The following is a 16705-nucleotide window of genomic DNA, read 5'->3' as shown; positions in this document are numbered from 1 at the left end:
CTTCAGGAACCAACCGACAATCGTAGCTCTCGAAAACTCTGTTGAACTATGAAGCGCCATTTTAGACAAGTGATCATATAGTCCTCTGTTCTCATGATATCAGTCGGACAAATACATGGAACAATGTTTTACTTATTGACTGGCAGTTGTTTCTCGATTTCCGATTTGTTTGACAAAGAACTTAACTGAACACATCAGTTTAGTTCTGACCGGGCCCGGTACATAGGTTAACACAAACTCATCGAGGGCCCCAGATATCGCTTCTATTTCTAGAAGGAACAGATAAACTTCGACTCATATGCTTGTTCTACTACTTGTTGAATTGTACAAAAAGCCATGTTTTATAACATCAAGTTACTGACGCGTTTACGTGCAATCAACGCACAACAAACTCATAGGTAACCACTCATATCTCAATGTTTGAAGACTTATATGATATTATCGTCTCACGATCACTCGAGATAAATTCCATGAAGTGATACCAGTGAGTGTGGATTTATTCCAATACTCATAACTTATGAGCACTCATGAACGTTGTAGCAACCATTGCTATGTCTAAACACCTTTAGCCATCTACAAACCCAATTCATGACAATCTTGATTCATACCTACTTCCAACGTATGACCGATTGTGGTGGTTTGAATAAACTAATTATTCTGAAAGTCAAAACATTCAAAACTGAAACAATAGTAAATAATTGACAATGATAGTAACACTTTACTCATAAATAAATCACAAATCTTATTCATCATCAAACGTCAATTACATTTTACAAGTTTCAGAAAAGGTTTTCTAATCTGTAAAACTAATATCGTCCCTCAGCCCGATGTGCCTCGCATGCTGCAAATGCTTAACCCTCGTCAGTCCCTTCGTAAGGGGATCTGCAGGGTTCATATTCAACGATATCCTCTTTGCCACGAGGAGTCCTTCTTCTATCTTGTGTCTTATGAAGTGATATTTTCTGTCAATGTGTTGGGATCTGCCATGATCTCTCGATTCCTTGGCTAAGGAAACCGCACTATTGCTATCACAGAAAATCTCCAGAGGCTCCTTAATAGCTGGTACAACTCTAAGGTCTCCTATGAAGTTCTTCAGCCATATCGCCTCCTTCGCTGCTTCACTCGCTGCTATATACTCTGATTCACAAGTCGAATCAGCCACCGTCTCCTGCTTGGAACTCTTCCAAGAGATAGCCCCTCCATTTAGAGTAAAGACCCAGCCCGACGGAGAGCGGAAGTTATCCCCATTAGTCTGAAAACTAGCATCACTATACCCTAATAATCTCAAATCATCACTCCCACCAAGGGTAAGCATCCAATCCTTAGTCCTCCGCAGGTACTTGCGAATGTTCTTTACCGCGGTCGAATGAGCCTTGCCAGGGTTCCCCTGATATCTACTGACCATGCTCAAAGCAAAGGCCACATCAGGGCGGGTACAAGTCATAGCATACATGATCGAGCCCACAGCGGAAGCATACGGTAATCGACTCATCTATGCTATCTCGGCCTCTGTACTCGGACTCTGAGTCTTACTCAGTTTGGCATTGCTTTGGATCAGTAAATATCCTTTCTTGGAATTCTACATGTTGAATCTTTTCAACACCTTATCCAAGTAGGTACTCTGACTAAGTCCAATTAGTCTTTTACTCCTTTCTCTTAATATACTTATCCCTAGGATACAGGCAGCTTCCCCTAGGTCCTTCATAGCAAAGCACTTCCCAAGCCAGGACTTAACCTCCTGCAAGGTTGGGATGTCATTTCCTATAAGTAGTATGCCATCTACATACAGTACCAAGAAGTTAACTATACTCCCACTAGCTCTTACATATACATAAGACTCATCTTCACTTCTCAAGAAACCAAACTCTTTGACCTTCTCATCGAAACAAAGATTCCAGCTACGAGATGCTTGTTTAAATCCATAAATGGATTTCTCAAGCTTGCACACTCTATTAGGGTATTCAGCACTGACAAAACCCTGTGGTTGATTCATGTACACATCCTCAGCCAACTTTCCATTAAGAAAAGTGGTTTTGACATCCATTTGCCATGTTTCATAATCATGAAATGCAGCAATGGCTAGCATGACAATAATAGACTTAATCTTTGCTACCTGTGAGAAGGTTTCATCATAATTAGTGTGCACCTTTCCTTCCATTTCGGTCTTCTTCTTGAAGATCCATTTGTGTAACACCGTGAATTTCAAAGTAATTTTTTTCACAATTTATAAAAACATTTCTCATTTAATTTCATAAAAACATAAGTTTAAAAATCCCAAATCACATCATACAAATCCCAAGATCATATATATATATATATATATATATATATATATATATATATCAAAATCCCATGCGTGTGTACAGATCAAGCCGGCGCCTTCCCACGGTCATCGCTAGTACCTGAAACAACAACACTAACACAGTAAGCACAAAGCTTAGTGAGTTCCCCAAAATACCACACACATAGCACATATTAGCCACTCGAGGCTATAACTCTATGGGTCCGTGCACCCAAACTCTGTGAACCCTCAGGTTCTAACTCTGGGAACCTTGCGGTTCCAACTCTATAAACATGCACAACATAAATCACATAGAAATAATGCAGTACAACACATCACATACATATAGCATACAAATACTCTGATCACGTAACTCTGGTTACCTACTCAAGGTAAAGTATAGTGAGAAGACTCACCTCGCGTATCTCGATAACTCGCGACTCCTGGAATCACTCGTGCTCGATCCTCTGAGCTATAATCCTCCTATAACATCATATGACTCTAATTAACACTTTTACCACTAAGGTTGACTACCCCTATCAAGTCAACACTGGTCAACTCTGGTCAACGGTCAACGGTCAACTTTGACCGGACTCGGCGAGTGCACTAGGGCGACTCGGCGAGTCTAAGCGTTTTCACCAACTCTCTAGGATTCCCTTTTTGACACGTCGAGTATTCCCCTAACTCGACGAGTTCCACCGGGTAGAATCGCGGGGCCACCCTGACTCAACTCGCCGAGTCTCAAGAACAACTCGGCGAGTTCCAGTTCGACTCAGTCCACCTGACAACTTCTAACTCGCCCTGACTCACTGAGTCAACTCATAACTCGGCTGGACCACTCACCGAGTGGTCAAGGACAATCTTCATGCTACTCGCCGAGTCTGTTCTTCAGACTCGGCGAGTCCATGCCATGCACCAACTCAAACTTGCTTCTGAGGTCAGATCCGCTCCAACAACTCATAGATCTGGCCCTCCTAAGCTAATTCATCACGTAAAGTCCATAACTTGGTGCTCATAACACACCCCATGACTCATAAATGGTGTTTTGACCTTAAGCACAAAGACCCCAATCCAAAACCCTCATAGATTCATAAAAAGCTTGGGCAAAGGGATACTCTGGACCTCCAAAGGTCCAGATCTAAAACTTAACTCACTTAAGGGACCAAGGAAGCACTAGATCTAACCACAAAAGTGCTCAATAAGCCCTAAATCAATATAAACCTCAACATAACAGAAATAGCTCGAAGATAATACCTCAAATGTGATGTTCTGGACCTCAAACCTTCAGGAAGTGGCTCCACTTGGTTTCCCTTAGCTAATTCTTCCTTTCCCTTGCAAAATGATACCTCCAAGGTCAATAATGGCTTCCTACTTTGCTCCAAACGCTCACACTTGCTAGGGTTTCACTCAAGGGACTGGTGAGCACAAATGACGACCTAAGGGCCCTTTAAATAGGTCCCAAACCCGAGAAATTAGGGTTTCATTAAACAGCGAAGACTCGCCGAGTCCATACCTTGGACTCGCCGAGTCCAGGCGCGAACCCGCGTCCAGAACCGCGATCCTACTCGGCGAGTCTGAGCTCCAACTCGCCGAGTCCTCTCACAAAACACCGATAACATAAACATAAAAGATACCTGGAAATCCGGGCTGTTACAATTTGCACCCGACTGTTTTACGGCCTGGTACATTGTCAACCAAGTTCCAAACTTGATTGTCATACATGGACTGTATCTCGCTGTCAATAGCCTCCTTCCATTTAGCAGACTTCAGGTCAGCCATGGCTTCCTTAAAACTTCTAGGTTCATCTAAATTTACCAGTGTACTATCGCTGATAAATGTATCACCTTGTGTAGTAATATGAAAACCATAATAAAACTCAGGTGTGTTCCTAACCCATGTGGAACGCCTCGGAGGTACAGACTCGTCAGCTGGCTCAACAGGAGTTTCCTCCTCAGGTTGATTGCTAGTGTCTGAGGTTCCTTCACGAATTGATTCTTGAATTTCTTCAAGGTCAATTCGCCTCCCACTGTCTCTTTGGCTCATAAACTTTCTCTCACGAAAGACCCCTCTTCTTGCTACAAACACCACATTCTCACTGGGTCTTTAGAAGATGTAACCGAAGGATTTCTGTGGGTAGCCAATGAAAATACACCTTCCACTTCAGGGTTCGAGCTTATCATGAGTCTCACGCCTCACGAAAGCCTCGCAACCCCAAATCTTGATGTGGTCCAAGTTGGGAACCTTCCCAGTCCACATCTCATGAGGTGTTTTGGTAACCTTCTTTGTAGGGACTAGATTAAGTATATGGGCGGCAGTCTTTAAGGCATACCCCCAAAAAGTGATTGGTAGCGAAGCTCGACTCATCATAGAGCCAACCATGTCTAACAAAGTTCGATTACGCCTCTCAGCTACACCATTTAGCTGTGGTGTCCTTTGAGGAGTCAATTGTCAGACAATCCCACACTCCTTAAGATAGTCAAGGAACTCGGTACTAAGATATTCACCACCTCGATCGAATCGAAGCATCTTAATGTTCCTGCCCAATTGATTTTCTACTTCCTGTTTGAATTCTTTAAACCTTTCAAAGGTTTCTGACTTATGTTTGATCAATTAGACATAACCATATCTACTAAAATCATCAATAAAAGTCACATAATACCGATTAGCATCCCTTGTGGCGGTTTTGAATGGTCCACATACATCAGTATGTATTATGTCCAACAAATCCTCACCCCTTTCATAAGTACCAGTGAAGGGTGATTTTGTCATCTTTCCAAGTAGACAAGATTCACAACTATCATCCGATTTAAGGTCGAATGATTCCAAGACTCCACTCTTTTGGAGTTGGCCTATGCATTTCTTGTTTACATGTCCAAGACGACAATGCCAGAATGATGCTTTATCTAGGCTAGTAGAAGAATCAATATACAATACATTATTTCCTAAGTTGTTTACAACCGACACAGTTTCATACACACCATCACAAGGTAATGCTTTAAAATAAAACACATTATTAAAGAAAGCATTAATACCACCACATTCATTATCAAACGAAAAGGTAAAACCTTGTTTGTACAAACCATGAAAGGAAATAATATTTCTCACCATTTCAGATGAGTACACACATTTATTCAAATCTAATTTGAACCCATTATTCAGCAACAAAGTATAAACTCCAATCTTGGAAACAGGTGAAGCCTTCTTATTCCCCATGATCAAGTTTATCTTTCCGTGCTCCACATCCTCACTTCTTCATAGGCCCTGCAAATTTGAACATATGTGAATACCATATCCTGTATCAAGCACCCAAGAGTTAGAATATGGTGAGTTATTAGACAATATTGTGTAAATACCTACATGGCTGGGTTTCACTTTCCCATCCTTTAGATCCTGCAAGTACTTAGGGCAGTTTCGCTTCTAGTGCCCCTTGTCCTGGAAATAGTAGCAATCAGCATCCTTGGGAATGGCAGAAGGAGTGACAGAACCACACTTGGTCCTTGATGAGGAGCCTTCAAGAGACTTTCCCTTGGTACCCTTCGAAGGGGACTTCCTCTTTTTCCCTTTGCTTGCCCGATAGCAAAAACCTGGGTAGATGTTGTAGTAGGAGTAGTAGAGGTAACAACCGACTTACCCTTAAGACCGGTTTCAGCGGTCTTCAAGAGTCCTTGAAGTTTTCTAAGAGTAACTTCCTCGTTGTTCATATGATATGTCATACGAAATTGGTCATAACAAGAAGGTAAGGAGTGCAAAATGATGTCAATTGCCAACTCCTCAGGGAAGTTCACATTCAGCTTGAGCAAACGGTCCACATAGCTTTGCATCTTTTGCATGTGGCCCGTGATGGATTCACCATCCTTCATGCGGGTTGTTATCATGGAGGAGATTATTTCATACCGCTCCTGACGAGCACTCTGATGGTACCTTTCCATCAGATCTTGGTGCATCTCAAAAGGGTAGAAGTCCTCATATGACTTTTGGAGCTCGCCTGTCATCATGGCCATCATGATGCATGCTACCTTAGTAGCATCTCTCTCATGTGTCCTAAATTCAGCGATCTCCTCAGGAGTAGCAGTGGAGTCGTCAAGCTCCTTTAACTCCTTATCGAGGACATATTCCTTGTCCTCAAAACGAGTAACCATCGTGATGTTCCTGATCCAGTCCATGAAGTTGGAACCATCAAAGATGACTCTCCCACAAAGATTCATGAGAGAGAAAGAGCCAGTTGGGTTAGAGCCTAAAGCATTAGTGTTGGAAGACATCTGAAAGAAGAAAGGAAGTTTAGATTAGATATATAGAGTCCTTAATAAGACACCCAAATGTAATATTAAGGCTAGGATCCAATCACAATATATTATACTTAGAAGAGGGATGCCGTAATCTAAGTAATAACATATTTGAAAGGTAGGTGAATGATGATTCATCAATTTCCACCATGAAAAATGAAATGAGTTATTAGGTTTTAATTGGATTTGAAATTCCTAGATTCTTTTGAGATTCATTGAACTTTTCAATGGCATGTTTCAATCTCGATTGTGCCCTTCAAGTTTTGTGACTAGGATGCCGAGGATCACAAAACAAGGTGTGAATAACCATACTAATTCACTTGGTACCCTTAATATTATCACGTAATCAATGTGCCGGTTAACAACACACGCTCCATTGATCTACAACAAACATTAAGTCACCTTTCATGATCCTTATTAGTCCAAGTTAGTGTGCCGGTTAACCACACACGCTCCACCAACGACTTGGTAAGGTACAAAGTGTGAATTCCATGGACTAGCACCATGTTCACATTTTTCCTAAAGTAACTAAGATTGGGAATTAAAATATTTAGTTACTTTATAATAATCATTATACTTTTAATGAGGATTTAATGTCATTGTCCAACTCGTTCAGCTAACGACCCTCCACCGATCAAGGAAGCGGTGGGTGAGAGTGGACACCCATTAAGCTGCCATTTTATAGGCAACAACCTTATACCCCCCCTTATAGACCGGCTTCGTGAATGAGGCCTAGTAACGGTAGAATGAATTATTCTTATACATACATACATATATATATATATATATATATATATAATAATAATAATAATAATAATAATAATAATAATAATAATAATAATAATAATAATAATAATAATTAACCATTAATGATATAAATAGTATAAGTGTTTAATTTTAACTATTAAAACTCTAAGGTTTGGAATTAAAGTTTATTAAAGTGTGTGAAACTTTACAAATTCCAAAACTTGAGGGCAAGTTTTGTAACTATCCAAAACTTTTCATTTCATAACTTATTAATTAAAGGTTCATAAAAATGAAGACTCTTCATTTTCATGTAACTTATGTGTTTTAATTATGTGTTTAAAAGAAGTGACCTTTGGATATCCATAACTTGAGGACAAATTATGGACTCCATTAAAACACATAAATGATCAAGAATTAATCCTAAACAATTCAGCAAATAATTCATATCATCCTCTAAATTCATAAGAACATGAACATGATCATCAAAATTTCAAGAATTATATGAACACATACCAAGCATGAAATTTTGATATAAGCTATTGTAAATGGATTAGAACAACCATTACACCAACTAAAACAAGTTTTAAAACACCAAAACAATTTAGGGTAATGTTTCTAGTCCATTTCTAGTAGCAAAAGTCAAAAATCTGCATTTTGAGGCTCCTACTCGCCGAGTGCACGAACCTACTCGGCGAGTAGGATGAGTTTACACATGAACTCGACGAGTCCCCCCATGGACTCGGCGAGTTCATCAGGCAAACAACAAAAATTCGACCTTTTTCACTATTTTGCATCAAGTATCAAACAAAAAAGCCTAGGCTTTGATACCACTGTTGGGTTTTGAGCATTCTAACACTTCCTAAGTGTACACGCAACCCTAATAAACCTTGGATCTATGTTTTTCTAAGGTACATGCAAAATATTATTTTCCAAGGTTTATAACCTATCTAGCATGGCATGGGGTACTTTTAAACATAAAAGAACTAGACGAATTACATACCTTCTGTTGATTGTTGATTCCTTGGAGTTTGAAAGCCAAGCACCAATAACGTGAATGCCTCAAATGGAAATCACAAATCACCACAAACTTGGAAAATGTATGAGAGAGTATACTAACACTTAGAAATCGGCCACCACTATTACATACACACTCTGGGGTGTTTTTCATGCAACATAAGCTTGTTTATATAGTGTGCATGGTTAAGGTGAAACCCTAATAACCCATGTCTTTTCCTTTCCAAGGATCCATGGGTTAAAAGCTCCATGGATCATCCATGGACTTCCATATAAGCTTAGCCCATTAACAAATGAGTATTCGCCCACACCATATAAATATAATAGCCCATGATTTAATTAGTCTTCCTTTTAATCACAACATTAATTCATAATTAATTCAAGATTAAAACTAATTAAATAACATGACTTTATATTAATATATTATAACTTATAATATATTAATAAATCATAAGTATACAATTCTCATAAAATTATCCATAAATAGTTTGGGTGAAGTGCAACCCAAATGGACCATGTCGGGTCGGGTCAAGTATATACCAAATAATTTATGGACTTAGACACCTTATCTAACAAGAACTTCATCAGAGACCTTGGGATTGTACCAGCTATAAAGGAGTCTATGGAGATGTTTTGTGACAGCAATAATGCAGTTGCCTTAGCCAAGGAACTGAGGGATCATGGCAGATCCAGGCACATTGACAGGAAATATCACTTCATGAGACACAAGATAGAAGAAGGACTCCTCGTAGCAAAGAGGGTATCGTCAGAAGAAAACCCAGCAGATCTCCTCTCAAAGGGACTGAATAGGGTTAAGCATTCACAGCATGTGAGGCGCATCGGGCTGAAGGACGATATTAGTTTTAATGATTAGATAGCTATTTCTAAAAATTTTAATAGATAAAATGTAATTAACATTTGATGATTAAATAAAAGTAGTTGTTTATTTATGAGTATAGTTACAATCTTGTGTCAATTATTTACTATTGTTTCGATTTTGCATGTTTTGACTTCCAGAATAATAAGATTATTCAAACTATCCACAGTCCATCATACTTTGGAAGTAGGTGTTGAAGAAAGACTATCTTGAATTGGGCTTGTAGATGTCTAAAGTGTTTAGACATAGCAAAAGTTGCTACAACATTCATGAGTGTTCATAAGTTACGAGTATTGGATCAAACCCAGGCTCACTTATATCACTTCATGGAATTTATCTCGAGTGATCGTGAGATGATAATATCATATAAATATTCAAACCAAAAAAACGCATCAGTAACTTGATGTCATAAAACGTGCTATTGTGTATGATTTGGCGAATAGTTAGTACAAGCATATGAGTCAAAGTTTATCTGTTCCTTTTAGTCCATGGAGGATTAAAAGCGATATCTTGGGCCCATCGATGATTTTGTTTTGACTTATGTGCGAGGCCTGGTTAGAACTAAATTGATGTGTTCGATTAAGTTCTATGTCAAACAAATCGGAAATCGGGAAACAAACTGTTGGACATTAAGTATGAAATTGTTCCATGTATTTGTCCAGTTGATATCTTAAGAATAGAGGATTATATGATCACTTGTCTAAAATGGCACGTCTTAGTTCAACAAGGTTTTAAGAGCTATGATTGCTGGTCGGTTCCTGAATTCGTACTTGCAACTATAGTTATTAGACTTATCTGAGTGGAAGACTATTGGATAGGGTGTCTAAGTCCATAACTATATTTGGTATGTACTTGACTCGATTTAGCATGGTCCATTTGGGTTGCATTTCACCAGAACAATTTGTAAGGATGGACTTTTGAGAAGAGGATATTTATGATTTATTTATATATTATACGCTCTAATATATTAATATGAAATCATATTATTAGCATTGGTCAAGAATTAATTTAGTGATCAAAAGGAGACTAATTAAATATGAATTATTATAGAGTAGGCCAAGGGTTATTTAGGATGGGCTAAACCATTATGGAAGTCCATGGATAGTCCATAGAGGTTTTTACCCATGGATCCTAAGTAATATGAAAGGTTATGGGTATTAGGGTTTACATGGATGTAACCCTAATCATGCCACACTATATAAGATCTCCTTTAGCTACTAAAATCGGCTCTACTATGTGTAAGAGCATAACCGATTTTGTGTGAAAAGATACTCTCTCTCAAGTCTTCCAATTGTAGGTGGTGATTTGTGGTTCCATTTGAGGCATTCACATTATTGGTGCTAGGCTCTTAAAGCTCCAAGTAATAAGCTACAAGAAAGGTATGTTATCTAACTAGTTTTATTATACAAGTATCAAAGATTTATATGCTAGTTAAGGTAATGCTTTGGAAAAATCAAATTGCATGTACAATTAAAGAAATCATAGATAAAAAGCATTTAAGGTTGTATGTGCACCTTAAGGTTGTTAGAGTGCTCAGACCTTATCAAGATGGACTTTTCAAGCTTACTCGCTTTATTAGGGTACTTTGCATTGACAAAACCCTCTGGCTGATTCATGTAAACATCTTCAGCCAACTTTCCATTAAGGAAAGTGGTTTTGACATCCATTTTCCACATTTCATAGTCATAAAATGCAGTTATGGCTAGCATAACCCTTATAGATTTAATCTTCGCTATTGGTGAGAAGCTCTCGTCATAGTCAACTCCATGAGTTTGAGTAAAGCCCTTCGCAACCAGTCGTGCCTTATATGTGTATACTTTCCCATCCATATTGGTCTTCTTCTTGAAGATCCATTTGCACTCTACCGTCATACGACCCGGTACATTGTCAACCAAGTTCCAAACTTAAATGTCATACATGGACTGAATCTCGCTGTCCATAGCCTCTTTCCATTTTATAGATTCGGGGCCTGCCATGGCTTCCTTGTAGTTGTTAGGTTTATCCTGATTTATCAATGTGCTATCACGGATAAATGTATCACCTTTAGTTATTATATGAAAACCATATAACACAAGAGGAACTCAGAGGTACAAACTCGTCAATTGGTTCAATCGGAGTTTCCTCCTCGACTTGAGTGATATTTTTTGAGATTCCTTTATCACCTAACTCTTGAAGCTCTTCATGTTTAATTTGCCTCCCACTATCCTCTTGGCATATGGGTTCTCCTTCTCGAAAGACTCTTCTCCTCGCAACGAAGACAACATTGTCACTCGGTCTATAGAAGAGATACCCAAAGGATTTATGCGGGTAGCCGATGAAAATACATCGCTCACTCATAGGTCCGGGCTTGTCATGAGTTTCTTTTCACATGAAAGCCTCACAACCCCAAACTTTGATTTGATCCAACATGGGAACTTTTCCTATCCAAATCTCGTGAGGTGTTTTGGCAACCTTCTTAGTAGGAACTAGATTAAGGACAAACCATGTCCAACAAGGTTCGGTTGTGCCTCTCAGCCACACCACTCAACTACGATGTCCAAGATGGCGTCAACTGTGAAACAATTCCACATTCCTTAAGATAGTCTAGGAACTTGATACTAAGATACTCTCCTCAACGATCGGATCGTAGCATCTTTATCTTCCTGCCAAATTGATTCTCCACTTCCTCCTTAAACTCTTTGAACTTTTCAAAGGTTTTTGACTTATGGTTGATTAAGTAGATATAGCCATACCTACTGTAATCATCAGTGAAAGTCACATAGAAGCTGTTAGCATCCCTAGTGGTGGTTCTGAATGGTCCACACACATCAGTGTGTATGAGATCCAACAGACCTGCACCCCTTTCACAGGTACCAATGAAGGGTGACTTGGTGATCTTTCCAAGTAAACAAAATTCGCAAGTGTCATCCGACTTCAAGTTGAATGACTCCAAGACTCCATCCTTTTGGAGTTGGGCTATGTGCTTCTTGTTTACATGTCCAAGACGACAACGCCATAAGCATGCCTTGTCCAAAACATTGGACGAATCAATATTCAACACATTATTTCCTAGATTATCTACAACCATCATAGTTTCATATATACCATTGCAAGGTAATGCTTCAAAATAAAATACACCATTATAATTAGCATTAATACCACCAATTTCATTATTAAAAGAAAAGGTAAAATCGTGTTTATACAAACTGTGAAAGTAAATAATATTTCTCGCCATATTGGCTGAGTAAAAACAATTATTCAAATCTAAATTTAAACCATTACCAAGCAATAAAGAATAAACTCCAATCTTGGTCACATGCGAGATTTTCCTATTTCCCATGATTAAGCTTATCTTCCCATGCTCCACATCCCTACTTTCTTTTATTCCCTGCACATAAGAACAAATGTGAAATCCACAACCTGTATCAAGGACCCAAGAATTAGCATGTGATGAGTTATTATATTGAATAGTGTAAATACCTGCAAAGGAGGGCTTGATCTTGCCATCCTTTATGTCCTACAAGTACTTGGGGTAGCTTCGTTTCCAGTGCCCTTTTTCATGACAATGGAAGCACTCTGCATCCTTCGGATTGGTAGAGGATTTAGCAATACCAACTTTGGTACCACTTGAAGAGGATCCATCAAGAGACTTTCTCTTGCGGCTCATAAAAGGATCCTTCTTGTTCTTCCCTTTCCCATGTCCTATTGCCAGAACAGGGGCAGTAGTAGTAGTAGTACGAGTAGATATAACTGCCATTCCTTTCAAGTTGCTTTATACAGTTCTTAGAAGGACTTGAAGCTTGATAACAGTGACCTCCTCCTTGTTCATATGATAGGTCATACAAAACTAATCACAACAAGAAGGTAAAGAGTCTAGAATAATGTCTATGGCCAAGTCTTCATCAAAATTGACATTGAATTTTAGCAAGCGGTCCACATATCTCTGAATCTTCTGCAAGTGGGTCATGATGGACTCTCCATCCTTCATTTTGGTTGTGTTCATGAAGGCAATGATCGCATACCTTTCCTGTTAAGCATTTTAATGGTATCTTTCCATCAAATGTTTATACATTTCAAAAGGATAGTAGTCCTCATAGGACTTTTGTAGCTCAGTGGTCATGGTAGCAATCATTAGACACAACACCTTTGTTGCATCCCTCTCATGAGCAGTGTGTTCATCGATTTGTTCAGGAGTAGTAGTGGTTACATCAATCTCCTTAAGTTCTTTATCTAGGACATATTATTTTTCCTCATAGCGAATAGCCATTCGGATGTATCGAATCCAGTCATTGAAGTTCGAGCCATCAAAAATGACCCTCCCACATAGGTTCATGAGGGAGAAAGAGCCTGAAGGGATTGGGTTGGAAGCATTGTTTGGGATAGACATTTGAAAAAGAAGAAGAAGAAAGTTTAGATTAGATGATAATCCTTAATATTACACCCAAATGAAATATTAAGGCTAGGACCCAACACAATATTCAACAATTGCAAAGAGGGATGTCGTAATCCAATTATAAAATATTTGAAGGTAGGTAAATGACGATTTACCAATTTCCACCATGAAAAACGAAATAGATTATTAAGTTTTAATTCGATTGCCATTCATAGATCTTTTGAGATTCATTGAACTTTTCAATGGCATGTTTAAATCTTGATTGTGCCCTTCAATTTTGTGACTGTGATGCCAAGGATCACAAACAAGGTGTGAATAACCATGCAAATTAGCTTGGGACACCTGATGTTACGAATCACCTAATTAATATGTCGGTTAACCACACATGCTCCATTGATCAATGATTAACATCAAGCTACCCTTTGCCACACATTGTCAGTCCCAGGTTAGTGTATCGATTAACCACGCACGCTCCACTAACGATTTAACAAGGTGCAAAGTGTAATTTCATGAATTAGCACCATTTTCACATTTTCCTAAAGTAACTAAGATTGGGAATTTAATAAAAGTTTAGTTACTTTATATTTATCATTATACTTTTAATGAGAATTAATGTCCTATCCTACCCGTTCGGTTAACGACCGTCCACCAGTCAAAGAAGCGGTGGGTGAGAGTGGACACCCATTAAACCACCATTTTATAGGGAGTAACCTTATACCCCCTTTATAGACCGGCTTTGTGAATGATGCCTACTAATGGTAAGACTGACTTGTCTTATATATATATATATATATATATATATATATATATATATATATATATATATATATATATATATTAAACTTATAATATTATAAAGTATAAGGGTTGAATATTAACTTTTAAAACTCTAGGGTTTAGAATTAAAGTTTCATTGATGAGACTTTCCAAATTCCAAAACTTGAGGGCGAATTTTTAAACTTGTCAAAACTCTTGTTTTCCATAACTTATGAGTTTAATGTATTTTTAAATATGGGACTTTTCATTTTCCATAAATTGAGGACAAGTTATGGAGGTCATTAAAATTCATTTAGATCAATTTTCAACAACTAAAATTATCATATAATTCAATATTGATCTAGCTAAAATCATAAAGAAGATAATATGAAGTCAACAATTTGCAAGCAACTTTGTTTATCATATAAATCAACAATTATGTTTCAAACTTCGAAAATTACCATGTGTTTGGATGATCATAATCACTACCATATCATAAAAACAGATTTGATGATGTAAAATAGTTTGTAGTAGTGATTCCAATCCAATATTGGCCAAGAAAACTCGAAATTATGCAACCAGAGCCATGGACTCGACGAGTGCATGAAATGACTCATCGAGTTGCCCTTGTTACTAAGTGGACTCGTCGAGTCATCCAGTGGACTCGGCAATTTCATCGCTCAGAGGCCAGAAAATTGATTTTTTTCAACTTTGAGAAATAGCAAGCATCAAATATAACAGAAAACAATCCTAAGCTCTGATACCACTATTGGGTTTTGAGCACTATAACACTCCTACGGTGCACACGCAATCCTAGATGCTTTGGATCTATGTTTTCTCTAATTATACATGCATTTTCAATTTTCCAAAGCATACATTCTAACTAGCATACAATAGAGGATACATAACATAAAAACTAGTTCAGATGAATACTTCTTGATGTAGGGTTTAGTCCTTGACCTTTGAAAGCTTGAGCACCTCAAGTGTGATGCCTCTAATGTGTCACAAACACCAAATGCAAGAGGAGGCTTGAGAGAATAAGTTACATGGCACAAAATCAATGTCACTCTCTTAGAATGAATGGGGTAACCAATTTTGGTCATGAAGGGTTCTATTTATAGTGCTAGGGTTACATCTTTGCAAACCCTAATGACCTTTCATATTACTTAGGCTCCATGGGTTAAAAACCTCCATGGACTATCACATTGGTTTAGCCCATCCTAAATAACCATGGATCATTTGACCACACTATTAGAATCATTGATTTACATAATCAATCCCCATATATTTAATTAGTCACTTTAGATCACAAAATTAATTCCAAATTAATTCTTGATCAATACTAATTAAATAATATGATTTCTCAATTAACATATTATACTTATAATATATTAATAAATCACAAATAACCTTATTCTCAAAAGTCTATCCTATCAAATTGCACTGATGAAGGCAACCCAAAAGGACCATGCTACAGTCAGGTCAGGTACATCCGAGTTATAGTTATGGGTTTAGACACCAAATCTAACACAAACGTGGGGTAAGACCACTTTTACTGCATACCAATCAGGTGTTCAGGTCATGCTTGAAACCCCAAAGCCTTTATCAGACAAGAACATGTATAGAGGTTCTTACACAAACTCAAACATGGATTAGACCACATATCTGCTATGCATCGCTGTGAATATGCCACCCTATCGTTGAAAGTTTCTAAACCCCCAACGTGGCGCAACCTCTATCTAGACTGCCACTTGAACTGGATTTCCTCTCAACTATGATGTGGAACTCCTCCTGCTTCTGCACCTGATTTTGTTCCTAGAAATCCAAACAGTTCTCCCCCACTTGGATTTAGATACACTCTGCCAACCTTTACTATAAACAACGAATAATGAACCCCCTTGCTGGAATTGACGAATCACCACCCTACATCCCACTCTCTGAAGGATTTATGCATTCTAAACATCTTCAACAGATAAAATTTAAAAAATTCTTTTGCAAATATAGCGTCTGAAAAAAACCATTCAATAATCCTCATCATCCACTCACTGCCATTCCTTGCCTAGTAACGGTAGCGATCGAACCCAAGAGTCGTTCCATAAGCAACTGCCATCTATACAGAGGAATACGAGCATTTCTGACTCTGACTTTGTTGACCCAAGAGGGGATAACTAACTTCCATGGGATATTTTCCTTAAAGATTCTATTGTGAGGAGTACCCTTACATCATGAGAATATCGACTCGACGGAAACTCACTTGCACTCAAGTCCCAGTCAATCCCTTACGTTCCACATTAATATTGAATTCCAAAAGTCAACAACCCTTTACTACATCTTGCTCTTCCCCGTTGTTGAGCTAATCATACTAATCTGACTAC

This window comes from Lactuca serriola, chromosome 8, assembly GCF_051521515.1.
Source record: "Lactuca serriola cultivar US96UC23 chromosome 8, Lser_US96UC23_V15, whole genome shotgun sequence".
Lineage (NCBI taxonomy): Eukaryota > Viridiplantae > Streptophyta > Magnoliopsida > Asterales > Asteraceae > Lactuca > Lactuca serriola.
The sequence above is the reverse complement of the archived record's forward strand: the minus strand, read 5'-3'. Positions refer to the sequence as shown.